The following is a 16,735-nucleotide window of genomic DNA, read 5'->3' on the forward strand; positions in this document are numbered from 1 at the left end:
CTCAACAATGTTTTTAAAATTGGCATGCGTCTCCCATGCATTTGGCTCGTCTTGCACATTTAGAATGTCTATTTTGTCTTTTGGTCTGGGGTGCACAACTCGGGTGCTTTTAGGTTTCTCATATCGTTTGTAATATGCTTGTCATAGACACAATCTAGTAGTGCGGCTGGATACCATGTGCAATACTTGTATGCACTTGGTGGGTTGCCTCTCGACACAAATTGTCTTATGGAATTGTCCAACTCATGAATAAATAATATATCATGAGTCACTCATGACTTTGTTAGAAGTACTTTAATCAAACATAGTCTAATCCAGACTGCTACACACCCCGGTGTGTCAGGGTATATGATTTGACAGTTGTTCGAGGAGGCAGACTGGGCAACATCCTCTCCTCTTTCTCTTGACACTTACAGCAGGGCCTCCCCTGCACATATCAGTATAACTTGTTCTTTAACGTGCATTGAATGCTAGCGCATGGGGTTCATACTTCACATGCCCAAATTGTACATTCACTGAATATTTGTACAAGCCTTGGATCTTTTGGATCTTTTGTCAAATCAGGGGTTTATATGTTGAGTTGAGCCACTAGGAACCGTTGCTCGCTGATTCCACAAATGCATTCTCGTTTGTTCAATCAAAGCCCTAAAACTAGTTTGACCCTTTGTCCCCACCCATATAAAGTCCTGCTTGTTTCTTGTTGATTTGTAGGTTTTGCTAGACTGTGATGGAAGGAGTACACAGGAAAGGCTCATACTTGGAGGATGCTTGGAGGGTTTCTTTAGATTGGGAGCAAGCTTTTGGGGGCTTTGATGAATTGTAACCGTTTGGTATTGAACTTTTGTCTAGTTTTATTTAATTTATTTATTTATTGTGGTATAGTTCATACAAAAGTAAACACTTTTCACATATACATTGCACTTACTTCAAATTCATACATAGAGATAAGAATAAAAGTAAAAATAAAAAATATAGAAAAAAGCGTGTGCATAAAAAACATCATAAAAGCAAGTTATTGTTGAATCTTTCCGTTTTCTTCAATATCATTTTCAAAAAGTGACTAGAGAGAATATCAAGCGTTGCTCTGAGCCCCACATTAGTCGTACCCATAGAAGTTCTGTCAACACAGCAGTGCCAATTTGACACGTTCTGTCCTCACCCAGGGCTAGACAAAACATCACCAGATGTTATAGGTTTTCCTCAATACGATTCCTACAAAATAGGCAACTAGAGTCTTCCCGGGTGTTCCCATTAACTTGTACATTTCAGCGTTGGCAGCTGGTTAAGGCGGAAGCACAGATATACATATCATAAAGTTGGGCATGGAAAGATGGAGATGTATTTAGAAATGTCTTCCCATTTGTTTTGCATTTTGCATATTCACCATAAAGTGTATACATGCCCAATTAATCAGTGGTTTCCACCCAGGCATACCTAAAAAGCTTTTTTTTTTTGTTAGAGCCATGTTGGTTGTAATTTCTTCTGTCGATGAGCCAATGAGTTGTAGAATATTCGACATCTGCTCTTTGAACCTGGTTATGATAAAGCCTGAGTCACTTGCCTGAGTTGTCCCCCAGCACAGACACAGGGATTCAGGCGGCGGGTTCAGACGCTTGGCAAACTCTGCCATGTTCCTCCACAAGGATCTCACTGCTAGGGAGATCAGGCCAGACTCATATTTTATAATGGCATTTGGAAGTGAGTTTGCCAGTCCAGGGTTCTTTTAAAGAACAAAACATGCATGGTGTTAAGGTAGGAGACCAGATCAATCAAGGCAATGTACAGGCCATATCGCAAGGTTGGTTCCACCTTGAGCAAGTAGAATGAAAGGAGGGGACTCAGAGAAGTGGTATAACTGCAAATAAATTAGCTTCATTTTGATTACCATTAGGGAAAATGTCTTTTTAAGAGAGAGTTTCCAACCTTCTTTAGAGGTTTTATTAGAAACCTCATAGCCCAGATATTTTAGCATTTGTACTCTCATCAAGGGGTTTTCCCCAACTCTCCAGTTAAAGGTTTTAGAGCTCTTTTTTGTGATGAAGACCATTACTTAGGACTTCTGTCCATTAATGTTGAGGTTATTCTCCACCGCATAACCAAAACAGAGGCTCAACTTTCTTTGCAGACCCATAGGAGTGAGATTGAATAATACTATATCGTCTGCAAAGACGATCCAATTGAGCGTTACCGTGCCCAGTTTTACAGGGTTAGTTGTACCCGACTCCTAGAGTTTGTGCATGTAAGCTAAGTAGAGATTAAATAGAGTCAGTACAACCACACACCCCTGCCGTAGTCCACCAAAGGTGGATATCGAGTCAGTCAGGGCACCCTCCCCATTCAGCCTTACCCCCAGAGTCGTGTTTGTATGGAGCAATGCAAATGGTTGAACCAAGTGTACAGAGATGTTCCATGCAAGGAGTTTTGCCCACAGCCTACCTCCACTTACAGTTTTGAACGAATTTGACATGCCTACAGAGTATATGCAGACAGTTCCCATCCCACCTCTCTTTACAGCTGCCAATAAGTTGGACATTGTAAACACATTTAATGATGTCTCCATACCTCAGTGAAAACCCACCTGGTAGGTAGACAACAAGTGTAGTGTGGCCATAGTTGCTCTTAGTTCCTTCAGCAGCAAAGTCACAATGATTTTACTTGATGAATCCAAAAGAACAATTGGCCTGTACTTTTTGGAATCAGCCTTGTCAGCTTGTTTGTAGATAGGGATGATGAGAGACTGTCTCCATGTCTCTGGGACCCTAACTGTGAGACATTGTTGAATAATTCATTCAACAGTTGGAGCAAATCATTCATATTACTTTTAATTAGTACCAGGGGAATGCGATCAGGACCCAGCACCCTCGAGGCCTTGCCCTTCCCAATGGCCCAAGCAACACCCTCTTCAACCCAAATGTATCTAGTGGCGCCTCCTCCTAGTTTAGTAGTTTTATGTGGTGTAACTACATCATTCGTTAGAGTATATTTTGCCTGCATTTAACTGACCCATACATGCAAAGGTATAGAACATATCATACCCTCCCCAGGGCATAGGCCTTTGATTTTACCTCCAAGTAGAGACCAGTATTTAGAGGAATATCCATCATGGATGGTTCTGATAAGCTCTTAATTCATACCAATATGTAATTCCCTTCTAATTGCCTTCAAGGTGCGATTATATGTGGCATTAATCCGATTTGTAGCCATATTATAACCAACCATCCCATTGGTATAAAGTGGGAGATCCTTTAGTGCCTTCCTCTTAACCGATTTTGCCTCTCTCCCACTTGGGTAAAAGTATGCTGATGGGATTTCCCCCCATGCAGTTTACCCCTGTTAGGAAGGTTTTTTGTGTCTGCTTGCAAAATCAGATTGTAATTTTCAACATTAATGGAGCCCCCCGAGTGGCCCATCATTAGCATAATTTGTTCCCACGCTCTCATAAAAGTCTTGCATGCCTTTGCATTCCACATCACCGTAAGGTAACCCCTAGTCAGTGTGATGAAAGCAGCACAGTAGTATGTCTATTGCGTCGTCATTCGGAGGCCAGTATTAAGGATTAACAGTGTATTGCGACTCCCGTGGGGATCACCTTTTACCAGCGGATCACACAGACTGGCCAGGCAAGAGGAGATGTAAAAGTGGTCAATCCAAGATCCATTAAGGCTCCTGGAACATGTATAGAAACCATTTATGCAAACCTGCACATCCCATCTAGAGAAGAACTCGTCCCAACAGAAACCAAATTCCTCACTACTCGAACCAGCCCTGTCACAATAGGATGGCCTTCTCAAACCCTGTATGTCCACACATGCTAGAAATAATAAAGGGGTACCTGTAAATACCTAGGCTCTCCAGGTAACTCTATAGCACAACAATAAACAATGAACCTAGGTACAGATGAGGCTAGAGAAACAGATTTGCAAAAATATACACATTTTATAATTTCAAAACACAAAATAATTTCATTTTCATAGGAATACTTTTCAAAATAATATCAATCCAACTCATTCAACATCATCATTTTTTCTGATCAGTCTCTACTCTTTCATACTTTCACTCATACCATCAATGTCTCAAATATTTAACAAAAAGGTGCGAAAACAAAAACTCATTGCACATAAATTACACAAAGAACAATAAACAGTCTTGTTTTTGTTAATACTGTTTTTTCACAGATATGTGATCAATTTATGCTCTTAGAACAACTAAGATTGTTGTCCCAAAGATCTATATATGTTTCGGTCAATCATGGACTATTTGGTCCTTTGTTTTTTCTACCTTCTTCAGGATCAGGGACCACGATTATAGGCTCCCACAAATAACTGAATCAGATGTCTTCTGTGATACAATTCTAAAATACAAACATATACAATACTCATGCGTCTCTAGCCTCTTTACTTATAGCGACAACATTTAATTAAGTAAAACCATCAGTTAAATGGTGTTCAAACCCACTCACCGCTAACCAAAGAAGTGTCAGGGGTAGTGTGAATGTCGGTAATCACTCCACCAAGGTTCTGCTTAGAGTTTGCAGACACCTGGAAAAATATATATGGGACATAGAACTAATTAGTCCCTTTCATTCTGATGTTATATGTTAATGTACTGTATACTGTTGTATATACAACTAATTTCATTACTCACATCAGTCTTCTATGTAGCTCTAGATGTAAGGGTTTCCAACTCAGCTCACACCAGCAAAGTCTGGTACAGCACTGCACTTTTCATGTATGCCCTTTTTCCTTTTTTCTGAAGTTAATTGGACACTAAAGTGAAAAAGACAGCCACCAATCATTTGTTGGGAACATTCCCTTCTTTCTAGTGACCTCACAAGCACGGAATAGTAGTTGATGCAGAGGAACTAGTTTGGTACTCACCTCAAAAGATGATGCAGGGAAAAAAGTGGATATTCTACACTTGTTGTGATGGGTACTGTGAAGGGAAACAAAAGGAAATGCCTTCTTTAACAGCGCCCATTGGGTATAATCAAATATACTTAATTATACATCAGTTTCCCCTATGGGAATAGCCCATACTGACCTTGATTTACTAGCACGAGCAGATGGGGTAGCACCCCTAGAGGGACTGTTTTTTAGTTGTTTAGCATAAGCGGAACTATGGGAGGTTGTAATCAAAATCAAATTGAAACTGATATATACATCCCCATTTAAAGGTCTGTAGTAGGGAAGCTGGACCCATTGGATTACCCAATTCAATTAAAGTCTATAGTTTACAGTGCACACTGGGAAGCAGCTTCGATCATTTTGATTTTTAACAAAAATATTGGTGTTTAACAATGGTTTTCTGCCATGGGGAATTAATTACATTCATGTATTTTAGTTAAATATGCTACAGATCTACACAGTTTTGCCACACTTGCCCACTATAATGGGAAAAAAATCAAGACAAGCAGATTCTCCCACCTTTGGTTTCAATTGGCTCAATTCTACTTATATTAAAAGCCTATGTTTAGAGTTCAGGCAAGGCAGCTGCATTTCAGGACCATCTGGGGGACAGGGCAGGGGTCTGGTCATTCCACTCTCATGGGTGGTCCCCTGGTCTTCACCATAGAGCCAGGTCAGATGTTTAGACCTCCCAGCAATAGACTGCTCCACCCAGATGCAATTTCGATTTTCCTTTGGTGTTTCCTTGTGGCTGCCAGGTGGTCATTTTCAGCATCCATCACTTCTCTTTACAGTGCATCCACTTTATTTATCAGCGATGACACCATCAAGATTTTAGTTTTGGGCAGTGCCCTCCAAGCATTCCCGCAGCCATGAGTGGGCAGTGACCCTTCTCTCTCCTCCCAAATCCAGCCTCTCTCTAAGGATTGGTTTAGTAATCTGGAACAGACATATGGCAATTTCCATTAGAAACACTGTTTAGTTCCCACTCATGGCTGCAGGAATTCTTGGAGGGCACTGCCCAAAACTAAAATCTTGATGGTGTCATCGCTGGTAAATAAAGTGGATGCACTGTAAAGAGACGTGAGGGATGCTGAAAATGACAATGGCCCTCATTACGACCCTTGCGGAAAGCGACTGACCGGAGCGCCACAGCGTAAATAGCGTTTCCGCCATTGTACGAAGGAGCAAAGTGCGGCCCATTCCGACCCATCGGGCACGAGCACCACGCCATGGCGGAAGTGCAAAGTCCGCGATGGCGGAAATGACCCCAAAACGGCCCACACCGCCGCCGTACGGCGCCCTAGGTGCAATACCGCCACCCCTCTTAGCGGTCACCGCAGTGTGCGCCTACCGGAAAGTACGGTGCCCGGAAATATACGGAAACGGAAGTTAAAACATGGGCCCGGAACGGGAAACATCCCGGCGTACACCTATAAAAACACCAAAACAACACAACCACTAAAATCACTACCCTGAAACACACCCCAACCCGTCAACCACCCTAGCGAAACCAAGAAAAATGGGAAAAGTAGCGAAGAAAGCGTGCGACCGCAAGCGGCAGGTCCACTTCTCCCGTGAGGAACTCACCGTGCAAACAGAGACCCTCCAGGAGAATGCTGCCGTCGTCTTCTCCACGCAAATGACCAGGACGGCACTTGCAAACAAGAAGGCCATATGGGCTCTGGTGGCACAGCGGGTAAGTGCGGTGGGGACCGCACCCCGCACCCCACAGCAATGCCGCAAGCGATGGGACGACCTGCGGATACGCGTCCGCAGCATACTCTCTGCCAACCGCAACATTGCCACAGCCACCGGGGGAGGTCCTGAATCACCCATCAAGTTGACCCCCTGGGAAGAAATCTGTGCCTCCACCATCGGAATGGAGAGCATAGAGGGAGTCGGAGGGATGGAGAAAGGAGTGCAGACATTCGAAGATTCAGGTAGGTGGGCCAGATAAAACAATGCCAAATCCACACAGTCCATCCATGTGAAGTACCATGCGTCCACATAGTGCAACAGAAACACATGTCCAGGAGAACGTCCACACACATCGGCCTGAAAGCGCACGTCAAAACCCACAATAAATACATAAATAATTAAAAACCCCTAATACACGCACTACACGTGCAGCAGGCACACCCTAACTGCAGGCTGCCAAACAACTGCACCCTCACTCCACACACAAATCAAAGCACCTCCAAGACCCCGACCCAAATCACCCTCAGGTACCACCCCAATGCATGTGATACAATGCCATTCCAATTCCCACTGACCCATCAATAACCCTCGCCCTCCTTTACTCCACCACAGGGTCCGATCCAAACGACGAGCTACAGGACACCCCTACCAGCACACCTGCAAAGAGGGCCAAGACCAACGGCCAGAGACCCTCCACCTCAGCTGCACGCATCAAGACACGGCAGCAGCACAAATCAGGTGGCAGCACAGAGGAGGGAACATCAACAGGCACCCCAGCAGCCAGCATGGCCACAACACCACCACCACAGGTCCCCCCAATGGATGCCACAGAAGGCACTGCCTCTGGTGGCAGCAGCACCATAGGTGACACCCCATTGATGGCAGCATGCTCGGACACAGAAGACGGGGATGTCGAGGTCAGATCCATCCATGACCTGTCCCAATCCCCCTGTCTGTCCCCTCCCGTACAACATGAGGATACCACGCAGGTGCAGCCACAAGACGACGACTGGCCATCCCCCACAAGCCCTGTGGCAAGGCAACATGAGGACAACAGCCCCTCTGTGACACCACCGCAAATGGCCATGGCCCAGCAGAGGCAACAGTCCCTCGACAAGTTAATCGTCCAACAGCAGCAAATGGCCACACTCCTCAAGGGCCATGCCGATGAATGTGGGGGCACCAAGGCAGACATAGAAACATCAACAGAGACACTTAGGGCAGAAATGGAGAGAGGTACAGAGACGCTAAGGGCACAAATTGAGAGTAGCACCGAGAGCCTGAGAGTCCAAATGGAGAGTAGCACCGAGAGCCTGAGGGGGGAACTGCATGCGACGTCCAAAGACGTATGTGCCGAACTTGCCGCAGTGCGCCGTGTGCTCACTGAGCTCTCGCAAACCCTTAGGGACATGCATGGACGTGAGCAGGCAGACACATCATCCGTTGCAAGTTCCGTCCAGGGCAGCCCCCAACGTAGATCTGGAAGGAACCTGCGCTCCACAGGCAGGGGTGCCCCTGATACCCGCAGAGGGGGCATGCAATAGCGACAGCCCACTGACAATGAGCATCTTTGGACACTGGTGTTCGGGGGGGAGGTAGGAGGGTGGAGGGGGTGTGTTGGGCTCACTTGGGTGGCGGGTCGATAGGGTGTTCAACATGATATCACATATGCCATAAAAAGTGCACGATCAACCAATGAGAAGTGTGGACATTGATCTTTGTGTACTAGGCCATCATAGGCGTACAGTCCATATTGTGCATGTCCCAGACACACGCAGTGCCACGAGTCCCGTGTCCATGTATCAGCCACCAGGCGTGAGTGCTAGAAGCATACATCAATGAGATGCTGACGAATGTCACGGGCCTCCGGTGCCTCGCAGACTCCATGAGGTGCTGCCACATCCCCACCCTCATCATGACCATCATCAGGTGCTTGCAGTTCTGCGTCAGGGGGCATGGGCACATTTCTACGTACGCACATGTTGTGGAGCATGACACATGCCATCACCATCTTTGCAACCTTCTCATGGCGGTACAGGAGTGCCCCGCCAGACCTGCTGAGGCAGCGGAAACGGGTCTTCAGTAGGCCGAATGCCTGTTCAATGACTACACGGGTACGTGAGTGGGCATGGTTGTAGTCCTCCTCATGCTGGTCCCGTGGGTTCCGGACTGGTGTGAGGAGCCATCTCTTCAGTGGATATCCAGCATCACCTGTATGTGGACGAGAAACGTATGATGTGGAATGCCATTGATACGTACGCACACCCCCCCCCCCCTTCCTGGCAGGTCATTGACAATTCACATACCCCACATCATCATGCATGTAATGAGACTCACCGAGTAGCCAGGATCTGTTCCCTGCGTGTCGCTCCATGTAGCGTGGTATTGTAGAGTTCCTCAAGACCATAGAATCATGGGTTGATCCAGGGAATCGGGCACAACAATGTGTAATGATCCTGTTGGAGTCACACACCATCTGTACATTCAGGGAATGAAATTGTTTTCGGTTGCGGTACTGGGCCTCCATGGCATGTGGGACGACCAATTCAACATGGGTGCAGTCGATGGCACCAATGCAACCCGGTATGCCGGCAAGTGCATGGAATCCCACTTTTGTGTTGGTTATTTCCTGCTCCGAGCGTGGTAGAGAGATGTAGTCGTCTGCGTGCTTCAGGAGGGCATCGAGCACTTGCAATAGTGTCCGTGAGAACAGTGGCTGAGAAATGCCATGCAACTGTCCGACTGTGTGCTGGTAGGTGCCTGTGGCCAGGAAGTGGAGTACAGACACCACCTTCAGTAGGGGTGGGATGGCGGTTGGGCTATCTATCATGCTGACAAGGTCAGCCTGTGTCATGTCCAGAATGGCGGCTATGGTGTCCCGGTCCAGACGGTAGAGGGTGTGGATCTGCTCATCAGTGAGGTTGAACGGATGTGCTCGGAGGCGTTGAATTGCGGGCTGCCTGCGTGGTGGTAGTGGCTGTGCTGGTGGGCCTTGCTGGCCCTGCCTTGGCCTCCTCCTCCTCCTGCGTCTCCTCCGTGCGGCTGGTTGTAGTTGGTGTTCGTCTACTTCTTGGAGTCGGAGCACTTGCAGTGCTATCAGGTCCCCCAGGGCCAACATCGCGAGTCCTGCCGGTAGCATTTCGGTGTGGTTGTGGGAGGAGACTGGCTGTGCAATTTATGTGTTTTCAGGCTGTATGGCCTCCACCTGTGGTGATTGATTCCACCTGTGCAAACTGCTCTCCCCTTTGGCCGAGCACGTCCCGCGCACAACGCTGCAATTCGGGGAATTGTATCTTGCTATTGCAATCATGTTTTTGTACCCGATGGCCGTGTAAGATTGGTTGATATGTTCATTCTGCTGTGGTCCCATTGTTTCACATACTATCTGTGCAGTCGCGAACAGACTTGTGAGGGGTCAGTGGGACGTAGTACTCGAGTAACGGTGGGCCCTCATGCATCACTGTACCGAGTTGCAACGACGGGCGGGGCGTCCCATTCGTGGGTGAAGGCAGTTGCCATTTTCACACACAGCCGCACTCGATGGAATAATTAGTGATTTCAAACGGCCACAGATGCCTTTTCGACGTGATGTTGCAAATGAGGAATTCGAAGGGCGGCGCTTTCGGTTTCCAGCTAGCGGCGAGGAGATGCCCACAGGTCTGACTGCAAATGTAACGTTCTATTGTTCTATGTCCTTGAGACAGGGCCCATGGCGAGGGAGCAATGATTGATATGAATAGTTTGGGATGCGCAATAGCTACGTGGGCGATGAGGCCGTCCGTTCCCAAATACATGTTACTTCACAACACTGGAATTACGGGCTGGGGCACTGTGGATTTAGCAGGCTGCATAACGCACAGACTCAATGGATGTTTCTAATGTTATGTGAGTAATTATTCAGGCATTTTGATCCCGGGATGAGGGAATGATGGATGGATGCATGGGCAGGTGATTTGATACAGAGTTTGCCATGTACAGGGCTTCTTGGGATCTATCCGCCTCCCCTACGCTATGTGATGCAGGGCTGCCATAGTGGGACCATCGTCCATCTGGCCTTGTTGAGCCCTCCCTGTCTCGAGGCGCCCTCAGACACTCGTTTGTGATGGTGTTTGCACCTCGATATAGATGGTTATGAGTCGCAAGTGGTTTTGGGGTGGTGATGTTCCTTTGGAGTGGGCTAGCATGCATATGGCTGTGGATTTCGTGTGATCATTGAAGTGAGTTGTTGGTATGTAGTTCTGATGGCCATTCTGTTCTTTTTCTTTTCTTTTGGTTGACAGGTATCTCCTCCCCTTTTGCCACTGCCATCTGTATGCCACTCCTGCAGATGGATTTTACTCCCGACACCTGCTGCTTCGTGTTAATCAGTGGAGCAGCATTACGATCTTATGGGACGATCGCCAATGGGCCACATGCCCTTACGCAGTACTGGTGGCTCGGAGCAACATTTCGGCCTTTCAGCTGGACTAGTGCCTCCCCATTGGGACGGCCCTGCGGTTCTGTGCGCTTCCATGTTGCCTTTTCGTACGTGAATGTGGCTCTGTGTACCATGGGGGAACAGGGCGACACACAGGTAGTGGCTGGTCATTTCTTGCGGAAGCAGCCCACAATGGTGATTGGTGTTTTGGAGTTCATGGCCTGATGGCTGTATGTGCTTTGTGATTTTGATGTGCATAAAATTTCTATTCTGATTTGGCCCGTGTAGCGTTTTTCTTTGCAAGTGATGTGGCATATGCCTATTTGGGGGGCGATGTATTGTGAGGAGATCTGCATTGGGTTCCAGCTTCGGGGTTTAGTTGCGTGGTACTGTGCTGTGCGCGTTTGCCTACGAAGCCCAGTGAGGTCAGGGATGGGGGCTGCCAATATGCCAGTTTGAATGTTGTCATGCTCAGGGGCGGGGGATTGGGTTTTGTGTAACAGATGCCGGTCAGCCAGGTGGACTGGTTGAATGATGTGGTTTTCGGAATATTGCTGGTCACAGGTACCTGTGTTTGCGTGCGTTTCTTGGTGGGGGACTGTGGTCATGTCCATTGGGATGGCTTCTGTATTCGTGCCATCTGTGCCCTGCAGCTCCCATTGGCCCCTCTTGTGTTTCTTTTGTTCGTTGGCATGCATGGGTGACTTGTACATTTCAATGGTTGCATTGTGGCTTCATTGCACCTACGGGGAGTTGTACTTTGTGGGCAGGGAGCGGTGTACAGGCACTCAGTGGGGCCGTTTACGGTTGATTCGCGATGCCGTACTTCTCGCCATGGCGGAATGGTACATTCCGCCATGCCTGATGGCGTTAGGTACATGTCCGCTAGGGTCGGAATTGGCGTACCGTTGCACCATGGTGGTGTTTGCGGTTTGGCATGGCGCGCGCGCGCGTGCTTGGTGCAGTTAGCGTTGGCGTTCACTACGGTGTCGCTAATGGCTTCGTACTTTGCGGTGACGGGTCATAGTCGCACCGAGCGCTATTCGATGGCGGTATTGCATTTCCGCCATCGTTTTTCGATTTCCGCCAGGGTCGTAATGAGGGCCAATCTGTCAACTTTTTGGCAAAAATGTGTTAAGTGGCAAAACTTCAAAATTTACTAGTAACTCTTTACTAGTAACTGCCATTTCTGATTCTGCTAATGATGGCGAATTAAATAAATCGCCAACCGGGTCCGCACTATTTTGCAAGGCTGTTTGGCAATTTTCCACTGTTTTTACAAAAACCATAATCATTAGGAACATCCAATTTACTCCACACATTCCTAATTTTGCCCTCCACCAGTTCACCAACTCTCAAATTTGGAACATGTTCAGAGCAGCCAGGAACACCTTTTAGCTGGTCATTACAATTTGCTTTGTCCAAGGTAGATGAATTTTATTTCCACAAAATTGCCTCAAAATTATCCAATCACTGACACGAAATTAAAGCAGTATGACTGAAAAATGCCTAAATCATAATAGTCCTTTAAAATTAATAGCAAATATTGATGTTATGCACATTGTAGCTCTCCGGTCTTCAGGCCATTTGCCACTCTGTGCAAACCTGTGACCACAGTTCTTTTTAATTGTCGCTTTGTTGTTTGAAGTTTAAGCTGCAGATCGTAAATTCCTGGGATGCACCAGCCACACCTAGTCCCAGTCCCCTAATCTGAATGGGACCATCATTTGATCTAGAAAGCTTCATTTTACTGTATTTCATTCAGAGTTCAGAGTTAATTGCAGCCCCTGTTTTCAAACAACCCCTATATTCTGGTCATGCACTGGCTATGTCATCTGCTCTGCACAGAAATGAGCTTTCAGAGACTCCCAGTCTGGAGGAAGTTTGTTTTCAACAGCCTTAGCGGCCACACTTTATTGCAGTTGTAAACAGCTGGGATGAAAGCCAGGCTTTCAGTGGGGGAGTCCTTTGTGACGTTTGCTGCCCAGCAAGCAAAAGGGTCTGCCTCGGGCTGACAGGACCTTTTCATGGAAACAAAGAGGCCATTTCTTTTCAAATGTTTGCTAGTGTTTTACATGTTAAGCATAATTTACATTACATCTTGTCAACACACGCTATGGCCCCAATTCATGGAATCTAGCACAGAAGTAGCGCAAGCTCCGTGCCGAGAAAGAGTGTGCACCACGTGTGCGCCAGCCGTGGTACAAACAAGCAATTGCGCGGTACGTGTATTCATGGATTTTCCAAGGCATTAGTACCCGTGGTGCAATGAACATCAAGCAGTGCCAGTAATGCCCCCAACACACCCCCATGCACAGGAAAATGCAAGTGAACTGCCTAATATGGCGCATGGCCCGATGCCATCCATGGGCCAGCACACTGCCCCCCGCCCATTGCAATTGCGTGAAAAAACAGCACGTACCCCGGTCCCACCAGCCAAATCATGTGGAAAGGGCCTTGCGTACCCCGACCGCACCACAGTGAAATCGCATACCCCGGTTGCACCAGCCAAATCGCATGCAAAGGCCCACACGTACCCCGGTCGCATCAGCTAAATTGCGTGCAAAGGCCTGCGCGTACCCCTTCTGCACCCCAGCGTAATCGCGTACCCCGGACACTCCAGCCAAAACGTGTGGATAGGCCCCCGTTTACCCCATCTGCACCCCAACGAAATCGCGTACCGCGGTCACACCAGCCAAATCATGTGGAAAGACCAGCGTGTCCCCCTTCTGCACCCCAGTATAATTGTGTACCCCGGTCACACCCGCCACATCTCGTGGAAAGGCCTGCACACCCCGTCCGCACTGCAGTGTAATCGCGTACCCCGGTCGCACCAGCCAAATCACGTGGAAAGGCCAGTGTGTGAAGCCATCATTCGCAAACACACCATGCAGGCAGCACACACTACATGGGACCCCCATCACCCTTAACCATACCCCGCAGGCAGCCCACACCACATGGGCTCCCCCATCACCCTTGACCATACCCCAAAGGCAGCCCACACCACATGGGCCCCCATCACCTGTGACCATACCCTGCAGCCAGCCCACATCACATGGCCCCCCGATCACCCGTGACCATACTCCACAGGCAACCCACACCACATTGGCCACCCCCATCACCTGTGACCATACCCCACAGGCAGCCCACACCACATGGGCCCCCATCACCTGTGACTATACCCTGCAGCCAGCCCACATCACATGGCCCCCCGATCACCCGTGACCATACTCCACAGGCAACCCACACCACATTGGCCACCCCCATCACCTGTGACCATACCCCACAGGCAGCCCACATCACATGATCCCCCCACCACCCGTGACCATACCCCACAGGCAGCCCACACTACACGGGCCCCCCATCACCCGTGACCATACACGCCCCCCGAAGGCAGCCACACCACATGGGCCCTCATCACCCATGACAATATCCTGCAGCCAGCCCACAACTCATGGCCCCCCATCACCTGTGACCATAACCCGCAAGCAAACCACACCATATGGGCCACCCCCACCACCAGTGACCATACCCCACAGGCAGCCCACACCACATGGGACCCCCCCATCACCCATGACCATACCCTGTGGGCAGGCTACACCACATAGACCCCATCACCCTTGACCATACCCCGCAGGCAGCCCACACCACATGGTCCTCCCACCACCCGTGACCATACCCCACAGGAGGCCACACCACATGGCCCCCATCACCTGTGACCATACCCGGCAGGCAGCCCACACCACATGGGACCCCCATCACCTATGACCATACCCTCCAGGCAGCCTATATCACCTGGAACCCCCCATCACCCGTGACTATACCCCGCAGGCACTGTGGGATGTTTTTACCCATGCATCCAAGCCCTACCATAAAACTGTGCATTACTGGCATTGAAAACATCATGATGGCCAGAACTCCCCAGAGAGTGCCGAGGGAAAACATGAAGAATAGGCTGCCACCCATTTTAGCCTATGTTGTGAGCACAGGAGGGCACTGCCTAAAACCACCGTTGGGCTAGACACACAGTAGCCTAAAACCATTGGGAATGGCAATGCTGATTGCCAAAAGCAACCCAGAACTGTGGGGAATTCATTTTCTTAATGTCAAATAATGGATGCAATACTGGTGCTCACCACTATCAGAAAGCCGGCGTTTTAAAACCACCAGACTTTGTGTAAAACTGAACAAATGAACCCAAACCAGGCCAAGGAAAGACTTGCTAAGAGGTGGATACAATGTAAAACTATATTCTGAAATGACTTGAAGGAAGTAATTATTTAATGTATATATAAAAAATAGCTGGGGATGTCAGCAGCTTAAAGGGATGGTCTAGTAAAAAATTTTATTTCAAAAATAGATAGGCCACATTAAAAAAAAAATACTAGCATCCTCCGTTTTAAAACTTCCTATGTAAAATTTTGAGCTATTCAAGCTCAAAATTCGAAAAAGCAAGCACAGGGGCGCCGCCATTTTGTGAAATGGAGGCCCTCCTGTGCTGGCTTTTGCGGCCCTAATGAAGGAAAAGCCAGCCAGCTGTAGTAAACAAAGTCTACCGCTGGGTGGCTTTCCCTTCATTAGTGCCGGGACTCGGAGGACGCGGACCGGAGACCAGAGCAGGAAAGCTGCAGCTGAATCTCGGTAAGTGCTATTTATTTTTTTTTACAAAAAATAACCACTAGCTGCGGTTTTTTTTCTAAGTTTTCCGAGCTGGAGGAGCCCGGAAAACTTAGAAATAAAACTGCAGCTTCAAAAACGTTGTATTTATGTTTGCGGTCGCTTTTGAAGCGACCGCAAACATAAATACAACGTTGTGTTGGAAAACGCTGCGGTTTTTCGTTCCAAGTTTCTCAGGCTCCTCCGGCTCGGAGGAGCCTGAGAAACTTGGAACGAAAAACTGCAGCGTTTTCCAACACAACCGCATGTGTTTCTGCCTGCTGTGGCTATCACTTTGGGTCTCCGGTGCTCCCAGGAGCACCGGAGACCCAAAGTGAAAGCCACAGCAGGCAGAAACACACGCGGTTATGTTTACATGCCGCGTAGTGTTTCTACCTGCAGCTGATTTCCCATTTGGGGCTCTCGAGCTCCCCGTGGGGAGCCCGAGAGCCCCAAATGGGAAATGCTACGTTGTCTGCCTGAATCTTCTTTTCCATTTGGGGCTCTCGGGAGCCCGAGAGCCCCAAATGGAAAAGCAGATTCAGGCAGACACAACGCGGTTGTTTTCTGCAATGCCGCGTTGTGTCTGCCTGAATCTTCTTTTCCATTTGGGGCTCTCGGGCTCCCCGTGGGGAGTCCGAGAGCCCCAAATGGAAAAGCAGATTCAGGCAGACACAACGCGGTTGTTTTCTGCAACGCCGCGTTGTGTCTGCCTGAATCTGCTTTTCCATTTGGGGCTCTCTGGCTCCCCGTGGGGAGCCCGAGAGCCCCAAATGGGAAATGCTACGTTGTCTGCCTGAATCTTCTTTTCCATTTGGGGCTCTCGGGCTCCCCGTGGGGAGCCCGAGAGCCCCAAATGGAAAAGCAGATTCAGGCAGACACAACGCGGTTGTTTTCTGCAACGCCGCGTTGTGTCTGCCTGAATCTGCTTTTCCATTTGGGGCTCTCGGGCTCCCCGTGGGGAGCCCGAGAACCCCAAATGGGAAATGCTACGTTGTCTGCCTGAATCTTCTTTTCCATTTGGGGCTCTCGGGCTCCCCGTGGGGAACCCGAGAGC

The sequence above is a fragment of the Ambystoma mexicanum genome, chromosome 6q (genome assembly GCF_040938575.1).
Source record: "Ambystoma mexicanum isolate Mex_15411 chromosome 6q, UKY_AmexF1_1, whole genome shotgun sequence".
Lineage (NCBI taxonomy): Eukaryota > Metazoa > Chordata > Amphibia > Caudata > Ambystomatidae > Ambystoma > Ambystoma mexicanum.